Source organism: Schistocerca cancellata, chromosome 3, assembly GCF_023864275.1.
Source record: "Schistocerca cancellata isolate TAMUIC-IGC-003103 chromosome 3, iqSchCanc2.1, whole genome shotgun sequence".
Taxonomy (NCBI): Eukaryota; Metazoa; Arthropoda; class Insecta; order Orthoptera; family Acrididae; genus Schistocerca; species Schistocerca cancellata.
The window spans coordinates 61,363,165-61,385,331 of NC_064628.1; positions in this window are offsets into that span (position 1 = coordinate 61,363,165).

Genomic DNA, 22,167 nt, shown 5'->3' on the forward strand with positions numbered 1-22,167 from the left:
GAAGAGAATAGAAGCTTTCAAAGTGTGGTGCTACAGAATAATGCTGAAGATTATATGGGTAAATCACATAACTAATGAGGAGGTATTGAATAGAATTGGGGAGAAGAGGAGCTTGTGGCACAACTTGACTAGAAGAAGGGATCGGTTGGTAGGACATGTCCTGAGACATCAAGGGATCACCAATTTAATATTGGAGGGCAGCATGGAGGGTAAAAATCGTAGAGGGAGAGCAAGAGATGAATACACTAAGCAGATTCAGAAGGATGTAGGCTGCAGTAGGTACTGGGAGATGAAGAAACTTGCACAGGATAGAGTAGCATGGAGAGCTGCATCTAACCAGTCTCAGGACTGAAGACCACAAGAACAACAACAACAACAACAACAACAACATGTCCCACAGAGATCAGGTAGATGCTTCTTCAATTGAAAAGGTTAACAATCAGCTGTTGTGAAAAATGGGGTTTCTAAGATCATCTGCCAAGACTGAACAGACTGAGAGGTCTACCTGCACTAGGCCCAGAGAACACCATAGAAGCAGGAGATAAAGAAGCCAGATTCATCCTTTGGTGAATTTTGCTTAGACAAAAACCACAAGTATATAATATATGTAGAAGTTCTACACATAGACTGGAACGGCGCAAAGCTCACTCAGTTATGAATATTAAAAATTAAGAAACAGGTGTGTGTATCATCACATTTGCTACTGAATGAGCAAACTCATTTCAATTATTCACCCCTTTTAGACAACCTCTGCATTGGAGAAGAAACTTGGTGCCTTTATTCATAAATTGATAATGACACGAACTCCCAATCCTGTGCACATTGCTCTACTCCAATACATGTTTATTCATAATCATTCTAAATGCTGTCCTAATGAATTGTGTACAATATATATGTAATCGTGTCAAAATTAACAACACAGATAACTTTTCTAGTTGAAGTCAGAACTGATAGATTAAGAAGCTGATGATTTACCTTCACTTGGTTCCCAGCTTTGGGATCAGCTGTGTATTAGACAATGAGCATGTAACACCAAACCTATACAATAATAATAAAGTTTGTGAAACAAGGCTAAAGAATTTATCATCTAGTTGTTAAAAAATGCAATGTTTCACCAAGAACCCACAGCCGAATCAATTAAAATAATCAGAAAAACATTTTGGAAATGGTAATACGAACAAACACATGACAAAAATGGCTGGAGAAAAAAATAAATAAATAAATAAAAAATAAAAAACAGAGTAGTTACAGTACATATAAGAAATTGCTTGAAGGAATACAAAGAAGAGTAGGGTCTGGATCAGAGAGTGAAAGATTAACAGAAGCTCAGTCTAGGATGCAGTAGAGGCAAATAAATTTTATAGGAATTTTCCATCTGCAGTGTCAATGAACAATTCTGGCTGGATGGAAAAATAAAACATCCATGAGTAGAACAGCAAGTATGATCTCCATGTAGGTGCTATATGCTTTTGATATGTTTAAATTCACACTACCAGTCTTGAGCATGATGAAGCTAATTCACAGATACATAATGCAGACTTTGCTTTAGATTTAGCTTTAGCAGCCGCAGACACATGAAGAGAAATGATTAACTTCAGTATCCCTATATGGACAACAGGCTAGCCTAAATGATGTTCCAGTGATGCGGGCACTAACTTTTCTCCTCCATGCAGAGACTTTACTGCTCAGACTATCTTTTCATGCCAGTCACTACAGAATTTTCATTTTCTAATCTTTGTTTGTTGTTGTGGTCTTCAGTCCTGAGACTGGTTTGATGCAGCTCTCCATGCTACTCTATCCTGCGCAAGCTTCTTCATCTCCCAGTACCTACTGCAACCTACATCCTTCTGAATCTGCTTGGTGTATTCATCTCTTGGTCTCCCTCTACAATTTTTACCCTCCACACTGCCTTCCAATACTAAATTGGTGATCCCTTGATGCCTCAGAACATGTCCTACCAATCGATCCCTTCTTCTAGTCAAGTTGTGCCACAAACTCCTCTTCTCCCCAATCCTATTCAATACCTCCTCATTAGTTATGTGATCTACCCATCTAATCTTCAGCATTCTTCTGTAGCACCACATTTCGAAAGCTTCTATTCTCTTCTTGTCCAAACTATTTATCGTCCATGTTTCACTTCCATACATGGCTACATTCCATACAAATAGTTTCAGAAACGACTTCCTGACACTTAAATCTATACTCGATGTTAACAAATTCCTCTACTTCTAATCTTAGAAAGTTTATTTTCAAAATTGGACAATGTATCAAAGCAGCAGCTTTGTTACTACAGAAAAAATAAAAGGAGCTGTATTAGAGGAATATTTGACACTAATAACAATTGCACAAAACATAAACTCTCAAAAAAATCAAAAAGGAACAATCTATCACAAATTTCAGATGCCCCTCAGGTTAGATTTTATCTACTTTCATCATTGGAGCATTCCAAAATTTAAATGAACAAACATGAATACAGAAACTTGGCAAGATAAGTAAATAACTTTTTTTCTCTAAAAGAGCTGAAAGTTGTAGAAGGTGACAAAAATTTAAAGAGAAAACAATGTTAAAAAAGGTTACAAGGTAAGAAATGTGACCAACTCCTCACTCTGAAATTTATACCATTAGATACCACCTAATATTGTATGGGACTTCCTTTTGCCTGGTGTAGTGCAGCACATTGACATGGAATGGACTCAACAAGATGTTGGAAGTCCCCTGCAGAGATACTGAGCCTTGCTGCCTCTACAGCTGCCCATAGCTGTGAAAGTGTTACCAGTGCACGAACTTGCCTCTCGATTATGTCCAATAAACATTCCATGGGATTCATAGTGAACAATCTGTGTTGCTAAATGATTCGCCTGAGTTGTCTAGAAAGTTCTTCAAACCAATCGTGAACAGTTGTGGCACGGTGACGTGTTGCATTCTCATCCATAAAAATGCCATTGCTGTTTCGGAACGTGAAGTACATGAATAGCTGCAAATGGTCTCCAAGAAGCCGAACATAGCCATTTTCAGGCAACGATCAGTTAAAATGGATCACAGGACCCAGTCAAACTACATGAATGCAGTCCACACCACTATGGAGCCACAATCAGCTTGCACAGTGCCTTGTTAACAACTTGGGCCCATGGCTTCGTGGGGTCTGTGCCACACTCGAGCCTACCATCAGCTCTTAACAACTGAAATCAGGATTCATCTGACTAGGCCACAGTTTTCTAGGCACCTAAGGTCCAACTGATATGGTCATGAGCCCACAAGAAGCACTACAGGCGATGTCGTGCTGTTAGCAAAGCACTGCTGTTGGTTGTCTGCTGCCACCACCCATTAACACCAAATTTTGCTGCACTGCCCTAATGGATACATTCATCTTATAACCGATGTTGATTTCTGCAGTTACTTTACATAGTGTTGCTTGTATGTTAGCACTGTCACCTCTATGCAAATGCCATTGCTCTTGGTCATTAAGTGAAGGCTGTCAGTCATTTTGATGTCTGTGGTTAGAAGTAATGCTTGAAATTTTGTATTCTTGACACACTTTGACACTGTGGATCTCAGAATACTGAATTTCCTAATGAATTCCATGATGGAATGTCCCGTGCTTCTAGCTCCAAATACCATTCTACATTCAAAGTCTGTTGAGCAGTCATAACCACTTTGGAAACCTTTTCACATGAAACACCTGGCTACAAATGACAGCTCTGCCAATGCACTGCCCTTTTATACCTATGTACACAGTACTACAACCTTATGTACATCTGTATATTGCTATCACATGACTTTTCTCACTTCAGTGTATACACAGAACTATTTTCTATGGCTTTAGATTACACATTATTTTCAAACAATCCACATCTGTTAGTGTGAGAAATTCCTAGGCATTCACGTGAGAAACAAACTAAGAAGAAACCAGCATGTAGATAAGTTAAGCAAAACACTCATTTCTGTCTGCTTTGAACTAGGAAATCTTTCTCATTGTATTGACTTGCAGTACAGTACTGTTCTATGGTATAACCTTCTGGGGCAATGCAGATATAGCTGAAAAAAAAATTGTTTTGCAGCAGGATGAAAAAAGAATATTATACAAAACTGATAACTGGACGTCTTGCAGACGCATCTTTATGGACCTTGGGATTGTTTCTCTTTCCTGCCAACACATTTACTGCCTAATAGTATAAGTGGTTAATACAAGTGAATTTAGGATGAACTGTGAGGTTCATAGCAGGTTTCAATCCTGCCTCGGGCATGGATGTGTGTGATGTCCTTAGGTTAGTTAGGTTGAAGTAGTTCTAAGTCTAGGAGACTGATGACCTCAGATGTTAAGTCCCATAGTGCTTAGAGCCATTTGAACCATTTTGAACTGTGATGTTCACAACTACAATACTAGAAGTAAAAATAATTTCCATATCAACTTTGCATCCTTGTCTATGGTTCAGAAATGAGTTTTATATTCTAGTGTTAAAGTTTACAAGAGGTTTCTGGCAGAAATAAGGGAGAAACGATGTATGATGATGAGCTGCTGATAAAACAAACCTTTATTTGCTACCAGTTTTGTCTGAAGTCATTATCTGGCAACATAAAAGTCTTACAGCAGCAAATATGGTATCACTCTCATTGCAGCACCAATAATAATAATAATAATAATAATAATAACAAAAAAACACTCATCCTGGATAACTGATGATAGCGGTGCATCATGATTATTTCAAATGACACAGATACCAAACAAAGATTTATTTTACCAGCAGCTCTTGGTGGTAAACAAATACAACTTTTTCTAAATATTTACAAGGTCTCAGACAGCACACCCTCAAAACATGTATGGGAGAAAGATGGAAATCCCCAGATATTTAAAAAGAGGTTAAAAAAGGCACCTTATTGGCCACTGATTTCATATTTTTTCAGAATAATTAGACACTTGGATGTAAATTCTGGCTAGCACTAATGTTAGTAATAAATGTATTAACTGTTCTAACAAATAGACAGATACATTGGTTTCAAAAATTTAATTAAGTGCTTGAAATGAAGTAGTAAATAAAAACAGTAGAAACTTCACAAAACTATATTTTCAACACAAATGAAGAAAATTTGCCACACATTTTAACTTACACATCAAAACTGAAAGTTTGCCTTGATTGCAGTTGAAAACAGGCAGTTCAGGTGGCTGCCAGTATAGGATCTCCCTGGTACAGTTATCTTGCTCACTTGTTCATTATCCAATATGTAATGAGTGTACACAGTGTTAACACCGCAACCCAAGGCCTTTTGTATAACAAGAGCAATTCAGTTACAAAATATACCAGACGGACACTTCAGGAAGGGCTAACTCTCAGCCAGTATGAGAAATAGACTCCTATGGACTATGCGCACAACTTTGTCAAGTGCATATGCCCTGAATCAGCACAAAAACAACCAGTGTCCTGAAACTGCTGGTGCCACTATTGAATGCTTTCAGTTTCCGGAGGTGTAGTGCCATAATCTCAAGCAAAATTGTGCAACACATTTGGACCTGAATCACTTCAACAGAAACAGAGAATTCAAAATGCCTTTTGTTGCTGTGTTAGCACCATCTCAGTTTGACACATGTTGGATAATTAATAAGCAAGTGAGAGAGCTAGCTGCACTAGGGAGCTAATAGCTACCTCATGAACCAGCAACTTTAAACCGAAGATCAAGCTAAAGTTTTAGTTTTGATGCACAAGTTAAAATTCACCCCAAGTTGTTATCTTCATTCATGTAGAAGATATGGTCTTGTGTAAGTGAATGAACCTTTTGGAAACACTGTCTATAAGAAGAGAGCAGTGTACTTAAGCTGCTTTTATCATAAATATATATAAATTAATCTAGAAGTAATTCCCATAATTATCAGTAAGGGTAGATTAGCACTAGTCACAATTTATTGTAGCATACTTTACAGAAGTTGACTGCAGTGGCTGCATCTGCCTGTTAATGTATACCTTGATTCGTTCCCTGAAGGTTCTTCTTCATGATGGGATTTGTGAAACACAATTTATGAATGAATGAATGAATGATGAATGAAGTCTAACACAATTTTCATCATTAGAAGCTAAACTGACAAGAATACTCGTTACTTAACAGCTCACAAACACAACACTGTCCAGCATTCTACAATTACACCACAACCTTCCAAAAATGTATGAGAATGAACAAGTATAAACATGCAGGTCATCAGAATCTGCAAAAAATGTAAAGCAAATTTTGAAGGGCAAATTAAAAAACCAACCAGACGGAACTTTTAGTGCCCACCAAATTTTTTAAATTCTATTATAATTCTTTTCTTTGCTCATGTTTTCATCCCCTTCTGCTTATCTGTTACTACCCTCATCCTATATAAACCTCTCATTTCTGTTTTGGTCATCTTGTCACAAAGTTCTTGGTATCATAACACAATCACTGTGACATTTGATGTAACAAATCAGCAGCATGCAAGCACACAAATCCATTGTATTCACATTCCACAAGTGGCCACACACTCTAGAGTGGAGAGTATTTATATTATTTGTCCTCCTTGCAGCCCATTCCCAGATACAAGTAGCTTGTGTTACTCACAGGGGGACTGATGGAACCAATCATTCTCAGTAAGCAGTTAGTCAAATCTTTATATATGTTTAATTCACCACCACAAGCATATGATGGTAAAATAAAGAGGGCATATACAAAATTTAAGGACCTACTGCAGCCAGTTGAAGAATAAAAACGTACCCTGATGGAAACGGAAAGTGTTACACCATGAACTTCTTGACCAAATCCTACCAAACTGATACTCAAGTATCCTTACATTTGCTTATTTTCAGTACAGAAGAAAGCCATTCCAAATGATGAATGGTGTATGCTTAAGATGGTGCTGTGTGTTTCTAAGGTTACTGGAAATTTTCATGTGGATATCACAGCACAGCACGCTTATGGGACATGAACATGCAGCTTATCACTATCTTTTGGAGTTTCAGAAAGGTCAGTCATTGACATGAGTGATGTGGGAGCATCAAATGAATAGATCACACAGACAGTTGGCTGTAGTCCAATGACTGTTGACAAGGATCTAGATAACAACAGCACAAATCACAGTGGAGGTTACAAACAGATTAGTGGAAACTGAGTTGAGATTTTGAGTTGCTACATTTAGTTTACTACTGCCATCATACGACAGACAACAGCCACATGTGTGGTGTAAAGCCGTAGTCAACTGGTATGGTGTTCAGTGATGAGTCTTGGTTCGGTTAGTGGTGGTCAGATTAATCCCAACATGTCCATAGGCAAGTTAGTGAAAGGTCACAGGAAGCCACAATCCTCAAGTCCCATACCTATACAGCTCCTGGAATCATAGTCCAGGAAGCAGATGAACAAGACTGCAAGACTTATTTGGTAAATGTTGAAACAAGAGCCAGTCTGTGGTAAGAATGGTTAACACTTGTCATCATAACCTTCTTGACCCGGGTAGCAAATGGCACATTCCAACAGGATATGAAAGCCCCAACTCTGCAGTTCAGTTCTGAACAAAGACACCTTGAGGAATGTACTGATCCTTCATTGCCTTCCCTAGTCCCCTGATTTGTCACTTGTAGAGTAGGTTGCGAATGTGATGGGAATACATACATGAGTACTCTGATATCAGCAAACTGACACAGCATGTGTTCTAGGCATGACAAAAAATTCCTTAAGACAGCATTCAGAGACTGGTCACTCCTTGCCATTATGAATACAAGAGCATACTCATACCCGTGAGAATTGCATGTCCTACTGATACAGGTAATTGACAACTGTTCTGAACATAATGAAAGTTTAATCACTTAATAGCCGTTATGGGATGAACATCTTCACATAGTTTTATAAGCATCAGATTGTTGCTTCATTGTATGACATTTTTCATTTCCATCAGTAAAATAACTTAAACAGAATGGAATGCTATGTGATTTAAGAGTAAACGGTGCAATTCTATTAGGAAATATAAACAATAGGAAAGTAAAAAGAGACAAGTAGGATCTTGAATAAGTTCATTCTGTCATTGCACAGGCACACATGCATGTACATGCATTTGAACATTTGAACCCCCCCCCCCCCCCCACATGCGCACACACGCGCACGCGCACACGCACACACACACACACACACACACACACACACACACACACACACACACACACACACACACACACACACACACACAGTCTTTAAAATCACAGTGCAATATGACTAAAAATACACTATGGGGCTAAACAGGTACATTAGACCTGTAGTTAAAAAGAGTTTTAGAAAATTAAATTTCCAACAGCAAAACCTGGCCAGGTGTATGTAACTCACTCATTTCATGCCCTTGTAATGATACGAAATATTTGAAAGCAAAAAATTTGAAGTGCAACTAAAGACCAATAGATACATTTCCCTGAGGCTCTAGACCCTGGTTCATTGAGGATATTATAATAAAAGTAAAACAGAATACAATACTGTCTAAAGCAATTGGAGTTACATGAAAAACTACAAACATGTAGTGGGAGGATATGACATTTTCAGGGAAGACTTCACAGGCTATTAAGAATAAAAATTAAAAATACACTGGATGAAGAAAGAACTAAAGCTATAAGCTGTTTCAGAAGGAAAGCTGCAACAGGTGTAAAAGTGCAAAAACAGAATTGTTGCAGATAAACTGAAAATGATAAGTGGGTAGAGGCCATACAAGAAATAAGCAGATATTGAGAAATAGCTAGAAAAGGTGTTAATTCCAGATGTATATACCAAAAATGCCTGTTCATAAGGGGACTTGGATTTTAACTGAGAAAATAACAAAAAGATAAAAAGTATACACTGAAAGTCAGAAAGGGGTTGTTAGTTATTTAATTAATTAATTTATTTATTTATTTATTTATCCAAGCAAACACACTCATGACATGGCATACACATTAATGCAAATAAGAATATACATTTTTGTTACAATACATTCACTGCAAAGAAGACAGTAGGCTTGTAAATATCAACATTAAAAATTAATTGTAAGTTAATTATGGTTACATTTCATATTATAGCATTCAAAGTCAAATTAAAGAAGTTAAACTTAATATAAACTGTTTTCCATAACTTCATCAACCTAACAAAAACAATGGACAATGGAAAATCCAGAATGGAATGTTACAATATTATGAAAAGCTACCCACTATATAGCGGAGATGCTGAGTTGCAGAAAGGCACAACAAAAAAACTATCAGAAAGTTAGCTTTTGGCCAACAAGGCCTTCATCAAAAATATATAACCTGCACACACATACACACTCTCACACTCACGCAGATGCAACTCACACACACATGACCACAGTCCTTGGCAGCTGGCTCCAGTTGTCAGAGACTGTGGTCATGTGTGTGTGAGATGTGTTTCCATGTGTGTGTGTGTGTGTGTGTGTGTGTGTGTGTGTGTGTGTGTGTGTGTGTGTTTTGTCAATTTTTCACAAAAGGCCTTGTTGGCTGAAAGCTAATTTTCCAACAGTCTTTCTGTTTTCCCTTTTTGCGACTCAGCATCTTCGCTATATGGTGAGTAGCAACTATCCTTTTGTAATATTGAAACAAAAATGTTGGGATGGATTTTAAGTTAACTATCACTACAAGCAAAGTAAGCTCAGTAACACTGGAGAACAAAGAGTTTAAAGTGAATAAATCTATTCTGTAGTGCAACAGTAAAAGAGTGCATTGGAAATTTTATGTTCCAAATAAGAAGTTTTTATAATTTCTTTCTCATTAACTAATGTGTGCACATACCATTATGGTTATAAATTTTCATCGATGTAGGACAAGACAGGCAGCTCAATATCACAAAGAAGAAGTACTACAAACTGTTTCTTTGGGGCACAAAAACAATTAACATTAATGCTAATAGTAATAATAATAATAATAAGTAATATTCAGGAAATGCAATTTTTTCACTTAATATGTTCTTTACTATAGCACAAAAAAACAAGTCACTTCAAAGACAGAACAACCAAAAAAAGCTGTTATATTTATGATCACAGTACATGGCTGCATGGTAGCTACTGCACAAAGCTCACATTCAAGTTTGGGTATGAAAACTTGTCAAAAGTAGACAGGAAAGTATGAAAGTACAATAAGATTTGTTTATTGTGAGCATTATTTCCTTTAGGTAAAACTGTGATTATTACTGCTGGAGTCCTGAAAATTTATAGACTGGATGGCTGATAAGGATGTTCTATAATCTTACTTTCTGCTGGTTTCCTACACCCACACATTGCATGTTAAATAGATTAGTGTCCAAACAAAGGACTAAACACTCAAGGCTAGACAGGGGCTCAAGTCTATGTCATTTTAATTATACAAGAGAAAGAATGCCAAAGTGCTCAGAGAAACGCTTGCACAATGTTTAGCTGTCAATTTTATGCAACATTAATACTGTTTCATTTTGTCAAACAAATACTTCCTTAGTTATAAAAATGGTATTTACGAATCATGGCTATCATAAACTCTTATTTATTGCAACTGCAGTTTTGAATAATTCTCATTTTCAAGCAAAAATCACAAATAAAATATACACACAGGCATAACTAGAGCTGCTGTTTTAAAATATAATTATGAGTGGTGTTCACGTTGTGCGTGTGTGCGTGTGTGTGTGTGTGTGTGTGTTCTATTTTTGATGAAGGCCATACTGGTCAAAACCTTATTTGTGACGGTCTTTTTGTTGTACCGATCTGCGACTCAGCATCTCTGCTATATGGTGAGTCGCAACTTACTTTTTTCATAATATTGTTACATTCCATCCTGGATTTTCGATTGTTTAATAAATAATAAACAGATTTGCATAAAACCATGCCAGTGAAATATTATATTCTAACATTCGTATAGTTCCACTTGATAGTTGGATTACAGTAAATACATAATTGGTGTGGTTTTGGCATGTTTTATGTATGTCTCTTTACTGTGTATCTTGGATACCATTCATACTCACTTGGAGCTTGGAATGACATATCTGCATATGAGATTTTGCTTGAAAATGAGGATTACTCAGAATTGTGTTTGTGATACATATACCTTTTGACCATGGAAAGCTACCATGTTTAATTATTATATGAAGAAATAGACCCATCCTACATCAAAAAATATTTCATTAACTTTTGCTGGAGTGTCCTTGATTTTCATATGATAATGCAATATATCATAGCAATTCTGCTGGTATAACTACTAGGACTTGATAATATACTTCAGAGCAAGAGTGTGTAGAGTATATCCAAGAAAAACTTTAAGCTGGAGCATAAAATCAAATTACAAATAAAATGGTCAGAGCTTTTACTAGTACGGTTTCACATGTACTGCTACCAGAAAAAGATGAATATTAATTCACAAAATACCTGACATTTCAAGGATTTAAACTGCTCGCTAGGGTACTTTTAGCACGGTAAGAATAAATATAAACCAGCACTTCTTTTTTTTTTTGTTGTATTTGGAGAGCTATAGAAGGCTTCTACAGTTGCAGGAACTAAATATGTATTTGAATTTTTGTGATGAAAAGACAGAAAATCTATCATGTTCACACTACAAAAGCACAGAATGACAAAATTGGAGATAATGATAAATAGCAAATACCTAATGTGAGAAAATTTGTATGTGTTCCAAACTAAGATGGAACATTCAGTGTGGTAGGATCTATATTAAGACAACTAACTCCATATCTGAGAACATACTGCAGCCTTCTGAAACATAACAACTCAGAAGCATGTAATAAATATCAGTGAAAGAAAGCAAAGTTGAGAAGAGGTTCCCACATTTGAACTTTAGCTGAAGAAACAGTGTGGTAAAATGACTTCTAAGACATCAAAAATTAACACTTTACTATGAGTCTAACAACAGCACCAGATGCCCTTTTATTTTTATTTTTATCACAATTGCCTACAATGATAGACATATAACCACTGGACTATGATCTTGGTGGCCAAAACTGATCATGATAACTGAAAGTAAAAAGCTGGTGCTGACGGAAACTGGTGCTGATGGCAACTGGTGCTGTCATTTGATACCAAGTGATACTACAATTACAGAACTTGCACCACCATTTTCCATTTGTTGGACAAGAAACTTATCAGTTTACAATTGGTGGAACAAAAGACAACAAGAGACATAGCAAAAGAATGTATTTTCATGGATAGATTTCCCTGTCCTTATCTAAATTCTGTGTCTCCTTCCCCAGTGTTGATCTCATTCTCATGGAAAACCAGTTTCAAACCCATCACACAAAAACATAACTTTCACACTAACAGTTTCCAACAACACAAAATGTTAAAATTTCTGTGAGCTTTGCATCCTATTAAAGTACTGAATATATGGACAGTTTACATCAATGCCTTCACTCTTTGCAATACCATTATACCTTATCAGACTCGTCTATAAGTAGGCACGTCAAGACAATTCAACCAGTCCCCAACAGAGAGAGACTCTTGCTATATAGTCACATAATATTAATCTGCTCCAGAGTCCATCAGTAAACTTATACTTGACAGCTATGATTTTCTGAAGCAACTTTCTGAGAGGAAGCACACCTCATCCACCACTGCCCCACTGAGCTGAAATGCTTTTCATTGTACTGCCCACCTCCATAACTGGTCAAATCGTATGCTCCATCTCAACACATTTCCTTGTCGTAAGATTCGTATCCCCCCCCTGAACCACGGACCTTGCCATTTTGCCGTTGGTGGGGAGGCTTGCAAGCCTCAACCATACAGATAGCCGTACCGTAGGTGCAACCACAATGGAGGGGTATCTGTTGAGAGGCCAAACAAATGTGTGTTTCCTGAAGAGGGGCAGCAGTGTTTTCAGTAGTTGCAGGGGCAACAGTCTGGATGATTGACTGATCTGGCCTTGTAAAGCTAACCAAAACGGCCTTACTGTTGTGGTACTGTGACCGGCTGAAAGCAAGGGGAAACTACAGCTGTAATTTTTCCCAAGGGCATGCAGCTTTACTGTATTGCATGGAGAGCTGCATCAAACCAGTCTCAGGACTGAAGACCACAACAACAACAAGATTCATATTATTGTGACCATTAACACTGCTAAACTTGACATGTTATAACTGGGAGAATGTGTATTCTGAATTTTGGTTAAATGGTTAACTGAAATTACACTGATGAGCCAAAATATTATGACCACTGTCTGTTGAGATGTTGTGTTGGGGGGAGGGGGTGGGAGTGTTGCAGTAAGGAAATATGTAATCAGAGCACAGACACATGGGAAAACATTCTAGTGATGATATGGGCAACAAATGGGGAAATATATTGGGTCTAATGATGACACTTAGACCTGAACTCTTCAAGCATCTCTGCATTAAAACTGGTATCAGTGACCTAGAGGCAGTTGCAGCAACTATGTTTAGCAAAGAAAAAATAGCAACTAGATCAAGCCATAGAATTCATATATTCACCAAATTAGATGAAGAGGCAGCATCATCACATATCAATAAAGACTCAAAACATTTGGACCTAATAAAGAGTACACAGAAGAACTGTGCCTCAAGTTCAGAAGAAGAGTTGACCATGCACTTGATAGATATGTACCTTGTAGGACAGATCATGATGGGAAGGACCATCCATGACACACAGTCAATGTAAAGAGAATTGTAATGAAACAGAGACTATTTCAAAGCAGGTGTAAAACAAAGCATAGGGCTGTAGGTAGAGTGATGCTCAATTAAACATGTTTGGCTGTCAATTGTTGAATATTACTGAAAGATTTCTCACAAAACTCAAAGAATCTTTTTATTATTTCAAAGTGGTGTAAATATTAGCAACTTGCATTATTGTCCATAAATGTAAAATTGTGCCCTTCACAAAACAAAAGAAAATATAGTATCCTTTGGCTACAATATCAATGACTCATAATTGGAATCAATCAACTCACACAAATATCTGGGTGTAACAATTTACAGGGATATATTTTTTTCAGCAACCTCTGTGAGCACTCCAATTAATGAACATACCTATGTTTCAGCATCTTGTGATGCATATAGCCAACACTGCAGCACTCGGAACACTGTCAGTTTAATTACAACCACCCACTTCTGCAACACCCTATGTATCACTCCCTAGGAGGGAAATATTAGACTAATTACAGTACATACAGAGGCATTTAAGCAGTAATTCTTCCATGTCCATATGTGAATGGAATGACAGGGAGCCCTAATAACTGGTACAATGGAAAGCACCCTCCAGCACACACCACTGTGGTTTGCAGAGAACAGATGTAGATGTAGAAATCAACTGACATAAGCATCTTCCACAGATCATTCACAAAGAGTTGATTATTGTGGCCTGACGCCTGGGAACACACATCTTGGAAACAGCAGAATTGGTTGGCTGTTCGCATGCTACTGTCGTGAGCAACTATGGGAAGTGATTGAGGGATGATTGAAACCATAATTAGGTGACACGTTGTTGGATGTCAACATCTGATCATGTAATATGGAGGTTAAGACTTGCCTACTCTGTAAAGCAGGATAGGCAGAAATCTGTGGTGACACAGAACAAGGCTGGTGCAGGCACAAGTGTTTCAGAACACACTGTTCAGCACACACTGTTGTACATTGTGCTCCACACTAGATGTCCCCAAGATGTTCTCCTGCTGACACAACAACATCATTAATTACAATAGCAGGCATCGTGGATCAATGGAACATGACACATGGTTGGATGAATAATGTTTCTTGTCACACCAAGTCAATTGTGAGCAGATATGGCGTCATCCAGGTGAATGGCTGATCGAAACATGCATCACATTATGCACACAGGTTGGTTGGGGCAGTAATATGGGAGGTGTGGTAGTAATCAAAGACATCATGAGAGCTGTGGACAAAGAGAAAGTTATTGCAGATTATCTGCACCCCTTCATGCTTGACGTTTCCTCAAGGTAATGGTATCTTCCAACAGGATAACTGCCAGTGTCACAAGATGAAAATTGTGCTACAGAGAATTGAGGAGCATAACAGTGAACTGACATTGATGTCTTGGCTACCCCATTCTCATGATCTGATGCCAATGGAACACATCTGGGAAGTTTATACATTTTTTATTCCCGTTACAGATCACGATTTTGGTCAGTAACAACCACATTAAGACCTACCAAATACAGAGGCATCTTGACACACAAAATATACCAGAATCACAAAACAAGGCATTAAAAACCAATTTAAGAATAAACATAAGTCACAAACCTGAGTCACACAGTTTGCTAATCACATTGAGTCGGCATATGTAACGATGGTATAGTCCTGATAATCACTCAAACAAGGTTCATCGAATACATATAAAATTTAAGTACCACATGCAAACCGTAACAGACACCTTGAATGCTGGCACTATGAAGAAACTTATTAGACTGTACCGCAGCAACAACTAACACTGCTGCAGTATGGCACACTAGGTGTCACTACTGTACAACAGGTCACATGACTTGTACATTCGTTATTTATTTGATAAATGAATGTACAACATCATTTCAGTGGGAGCTAACACAACTTAATAATACAGCAGTCACCAGAGTGCTAGCAAGCAATTTACACTATAATCACAAAGAGATGGAGGCTTTATTAATGACCATTAATAAATATATTGCAAAACAGATTTACAAATAACATTGCACAATTTAAATGGCAATTGAACTAAACAGTCTGAAGCATAAATTCTAATTGACCGTCAGCACGTGTATATGCTAAAAACAACACCCTACCACTATGAGCCTGTGATACAAGAATTTTGTCTACATTCTGAGACGTGCATCAGATATATTTTGCATCATGATGACTAAGTGCTACAACAAAACAAAAATAGAATTGCTAATCATGAGTTAAGGTTCCAACCAGGATGACTAAAACACAAAAGTGCATCCTATTTGACAGAAAGTAACAAAAAAATGGTTGAAATGGCTCTGAGCACTATGGGACTTAACATCTTAGGTCATCTGTCCCCTAGAACTTAGAACTACTTAAACCTAACTAACCTAAGGACATCACACACATCCATGCTCGAGGCAGGATTTGAACCTGCGACCGTAGCAATCCCACGGTTCTGGACTGAAGCGCCTAGAACTGCACGGCCACCGCGGCCAGCAGAAAGTAACAGACAATGAGTTTGTAATTGCATGATCAGGTGAATAGGCTGCTGTCAGACAGAACATATTCAGTGTAGCTGCCTTACATATCAACTGTTTTTATATGGGCTATAGAATAAATGAATCATGTGTGGATCAGAGTGCCAAATAGTAATAAAAGAGTTAAAAATATGAACACATAAACATGTGCAAGGTTCTGTTGGAGCTTCAGTACACATATAATTAATTTACTCATTAGAGCTGTAGAATAAAACAAAAGTGTGGATAAAATGTATTACAAATAGCCATCATACTGAAGCATCTGAAACCTGCCACGTATTACAGTCAATTAAATATTATTCTGCATTACGACATAGACAAGAAAGAAACAAAACAAACTTCCATATGTGTTTGGTGAGTGCTGGACACACGACTTTATACTGACATACAACATGTAGAAATGTAGGTAACATATATAGCTTCAGGCTCTGGTAAAATAAACATTTCCAAAATACATTGCTGGGGGGGGGGGGGGGGGAGGGGGGATGAAAAATGAACGGCACTGTGAGCCCAGGTCACAGGCTCAGCGACAAAAAGTCACCATCGGGTGGTGCCACATGACGTGCATATCAGAACAATGGCTCCACTTACAATGGCGGCCTGCAGCCACCACTCATAGCTTTAGTAACTGTGACATGTCCACATCCATGCTAAGCAGAATCCAAATCACTGTCAAATACCAAACAGTGTACTGATGGAGCTTCAATATGCTTGAACTCAGTTCTGCTCATCAAAACTGTAGCATAATTCAGACAATAAGTAAAATTATATTACAAGGAGTAATCAAATATAGCATCTGATATGTGCCATACATCATTGTCAACTACCAATTGTAGTCGCATATGACATCTGATATTTGCAATACATCATAGTCAGTCATTCTTCTGCATGAAGAGATAAACAAATATTACGGCAACCAGAACATAATGTCATTTTTACATGAAGTTCAAACAGATACATTGTTAACAAGTTTTTATTTTTAATCAATGATGTAATCATCCTTGTTATCAACAACTTTTTGCCATCTACAGAGCAAATTTTCAATGTTGGATCAATAAAAATCAATTGTTTTTCAGCAAAATATCTGGCAAACTGCATTTTGGACATCATCCCCATTTTCAAATTTTTAAAGTACAAAATATGTCTTCTTAGCTTGGATGCCTCATCTGACTTATAAATTTTGAAACTTGCATCCATCGAACCAAAATTCAAAAAATAAACTGCACAACACAAACTTGCTCAATGTAAACTGAGCTGACACACGATCAATTTGTGATGTCTTCTTTAGGCATCTTCATGCAAGGTTCACGAAACCAGGCAAGTTTGGCCACTCCAACACCTCGCCAAAGGGTCAGTTGTGAGATGTGTCACCTCCACTCTCATTCGCCATGCCTCACTCATGCTATCAAGCAATGGAAGCAAAGAAATCTCCCAGTAGTAACCAGAACTTGCATGTTCCTGACTCACCACTGGATAAGATTATCAAACCTCTCCTCTGGTTTTACAGTAGAAATCAATAGGCGAAGAACACTGGACACATGATACAGAACTACTCACAGTGATACCTTTGTCAGTGATCGGAGCTTCACCCATCTTTACAAACAAAACATTTGTCACTGTGACACACAAGGAAAGTGAAATCATAGCTCTGACACTAGCGCACGGCAGAAACAATTGATTTTTATGTTGGTTGTATGTAATTCACATTCCACCTTATCAAAGTGGTATTCAGTTTGCTTTCTATAACTATTTACAATTTAAACACAGTTCCCAAACAACTATAGATACTACATTCCTCACAAAACAAACTCCCCAAGCACTGAGATATAATCAAGCTTCTTTTTCTAAATATCCACTAATTGAATCCCAACATTAAAAAAGCAAAAGCTATACTCAAAACTGTGTCATAGTAACACCATCCCCACACTCCAGTCTCACACTGAAGGTGTCATATTCACTTCAGTTAACCATTATATTTGCATCAAATAAAGTACTCCTTCCTATGTGACCTATGAAATCAATACAAATAAATATGCCACCACATCTTTCAAAACTATTTGTTTTTATTTCTCATCAAAACATTGTGAAATAAGAAGTGTATAAACACTGACATCCCCCCTCATAACATAAACACTGACATCCCCCCCTCATAATATAAACACTGACATACTCCCTCATAATGACAATATAAACAATCAACAGAAACAAAATATCAACAACACTACCAATCACCGAACTAAAACCACAATTAAAAGCAAATTACCCATCAATACATAAACAGCTACACCAAGAAGTAATATATAAAAACCATTGTATTTCCTTTTTAATCAATTTCTCAATGTACAACTTCAGTCTAAAGAAAGTCTTCCAGGGAAGGGGGTTATACTTTATGATTGCCATTTTTGACACAAATGAGATGTTCAGTTTCGAGACACATCATGCCACAAGAACTAACTGTTACATCCCAAAGAATTGATGGTTATCCAATCAATATATAAATAAAAACTCTGTACTCCAGATTCGAGGGGGGAGAGAGACGAGCACCCCTTCTTGTCCCACCCCCCCTCCCTTCTTGTGGCCACCTTAGTGATGTTGCCAAGCCCAAATGTTTTATTGGGTACCACATGCATTTGTATGAGAAGAACTGAGGATTTCAAATAGCTCTTGATTTAGCATAAATAACTTCTTATCTCACCAGATTTCTCTTTTAGTTTTTACACGGACTTTGTCACCCCACCTTAAAGCGTATCACCTTGTATCTAGCCTTGTGTCTCCTCTTTCTCTCAGATGCATTCTTTTCCAGCTGTTGCTTGACTGTTCTGTCCCTTTCTTTCACAGTGATCACAACACCTGGGAGGAATGAAACTGTTTTGGCAATTCAACGGCAAGGCTTTACACTGGTCATAGCATCACATGAGGAGAATGTTGTTGCACTGCTTTTTATCACATACATGAGGTCTTCAATTACAGGCATATAGGTTACCAAGTTTGCACGCCATTGGGAACAAAACATGCAATACAAGTGCTCTAAATCCTGCTTATAGCTCTCAGCATGATTACTTGCATGATTCTTTCTCCTCTTCCATCCTCTTTATATACAACAACCGATATTCATCATGTCCTCCCTCATCAATAACGCCATGTGCCTTATCAGTAGGTAGATATCCCATATGCCCTCTCATGGTATGAAAGCACTGTACTTGTGAACACAGTGCTTCAGCGGTGCTTGACGCCATCCATTACTTTCTTCTGGGACAGTACTACAATTATCCTGTAATCTGAGTCAGCAACTGCCAGGCAGAAAGGAAACAACATATGTGCATTGAACAACAGCTTACCATCTGATAGTCTATTTTTGATCACCACGGATTCTCTCGTACACTCCTCAGTGTGCATCCATACGCTGTTCTTCTTTACCAATTTGCATAAACTTGGTGAATTTAAGCTGTAATCATACAGAAATTTGTGATAATATCCACACAGTCCAAAAAAAGATTTCAATTGTTTGTGATTGCACGACATCTTGCACTCATCAGTAGCCTTGATCTTAATGCTGTCCAGCAGCATTCCCTCAGTTGTCAAACTGGGCCCTCAGAACATTAGTTCAGCCCCCACACACTCACATTTACTGAGTTTTGAGGTCATGACATTTCTGCATACTGCTGTAAAAACTTGCCCCAGTGATTGATAATGACCATTCCACGATGTATGCAGAATGTCTTCAACATACACTGTTAAGTATCTCATCACATCTGCTCCCAAGCACATGATTTAGCACTCGGATTAATACAGCTACCAAATAGATAGAACAAAAGGGGCAACCTTAAACATGAACGTGCACCCTTCAAACAAGAAAGCAGTCTATCTTCAGCTTTCTTCTGCCATTGGAACCTACCAAAAACTATATGCTAGGCACATACTCAACATCACTTTTATATTCATGTATTCTGAATTAATTTATCCATATTCTCAGTCTCATCATACTCCCTGACAATTATGTTGTTAAGGCATCTGGCATGCAATCCAGTCTGAACTGACCCATCTCATTTCTTAACCACAACAATTGGGCTTCAATGACCACTCCTTCCCTGCTCGATTATGCCCTAATCTACCATTTGCCTCAGCTTCATCTTGGCAGATTCCTTATTTGCTAAATCTATTGGATATGGCTTTACTTTTGTGGGATCATATCAAATAACTTTTACTTTGCACTGAAACTCCTCAATAAGGCCAGGTCTATCGGAAAAGATACCTTTGTACTTGCAGTAAAAAGCAATTCATCTTTGCCCTCAGCATGCAGAGGCTCAATTTCATCTACTTCCTCTCTAAACTGGTCAATGGTACACTCTTTGCTCTCACTGCATATGTCTGAGACAACGTGTGCCATTAAATCCCTTCACTGAAGCAACCCTTTGAAACATACACACTTTCTATTCCCCTTCTGATTAAGCTCTATTTATGGTCAAAAAAAATTCATCACAAATTTATTTTCATCCTTCTCATATTCTAAAATAATCTCTGTCTTTACTGGTTTATTATAAGCTCCTGTGACTATCTTTATCCTTACACCACAAACAGTTCAACTAAATTTTTATTTCTAATTGTATCTACAAACTGCACTGCCATTGCTGACATCTGACTCCAACAGCAAAGCACTGCTTTCTGTCTCCTACTTTTACATTAGTTATTGGCTGTATTCTCTTCTGCTCATCTCTTACATGCAACTACTTCCAATGAATCTTCTATGGTTTATCTGCATACACCCTTTTCTCTCCTAAACACTTCCTCAGTGGGTGGCTCTACATCCTCAGCCCAAATGAAATCCTCCTTGAATGTTTTCTCTATTTCAGCATCATTACCTTGTCCATACAGTTCCCTTGCCAAGTTAAATTTGTTCACTTCCCACTCCTCAGGGAACAATATTTATTTACTTTACCATAAGGGACCTAATCTCGTACAGAATGATCTTCTTTATTTTTCTTAATTCATCACTTAATATTATCATCGAGAACCACAGAAGCCCCATCTTGTAGAGAGATGCGTATTAGCACATATTCCATCAAATAACATGGTTCAAGAACATCACTAACATCATGTAAACTTTGATCACTGACAACATCAATCTCGTGATGCTCAACTATTTTATCAAAAATCAGTTAATTAAAATTCCTTTCACATCATCCTTCCATAAGTGTTCAACCAACTCAAAGTCAACTTCTTCACCTTGAATGTAACAAATATACCCAACCGATGAATTAACCTAACAGTTATTATTTCTCAATAATTCATTTCTACCACAATACACTGATGTTTCATTATTACCTTATGCTGATTCCTGAATACTTGACCCTCCTTTATTTCTGACAATTATTTTACCAACACAGGAATTCCATTCCTAAAATCTCTCACACCAATAATGCTCATTCCATAACCTTTCACACTATCTGTCAGATTTGCACAAGGCGTCTCCCTTCTGACAAATTGCCTCTGATGCCTCATAGATACTCATAGCAGTGAATCCTATGCAATTTATTTCAAATAGTTCACCTACATGAAAACTGACATTGAAGCCTCTCTTACTATTATTATTATTAAATTTCTTTTCGTTCTTAAGTTTTCTTTCATGTTTATTAAAACCTCCTCACATCTAATCATCCTCCAAAATAGCATCCTTACAGCAGGTGATAAGCTGACCACTGTCATGGATTCTTTTCCTCTAAAATATGTTCTACTACTATTCATGGTCCTATTCCTTGCAAATTGTCATACCTATCTACCAACTTGCTTCAAAGCACAAATTAGTGTCTTGCACTTGGCTTCTCTTACTTCATGGGATCACCATTATCACTTTCTACATGACTGCCCCCATTAAACGTTCCATTATTTCTTGCTGACTCTCACACCAGTTCCCATTCATTCATCCACATTTATTCTGCTCTATCAAAATTTTTCTCTGCCAATCTTGGCTTTTATTACAAAGCACAACCCATTTTGCCAACAAAACCAATAGAATCTTATATTGAATCTG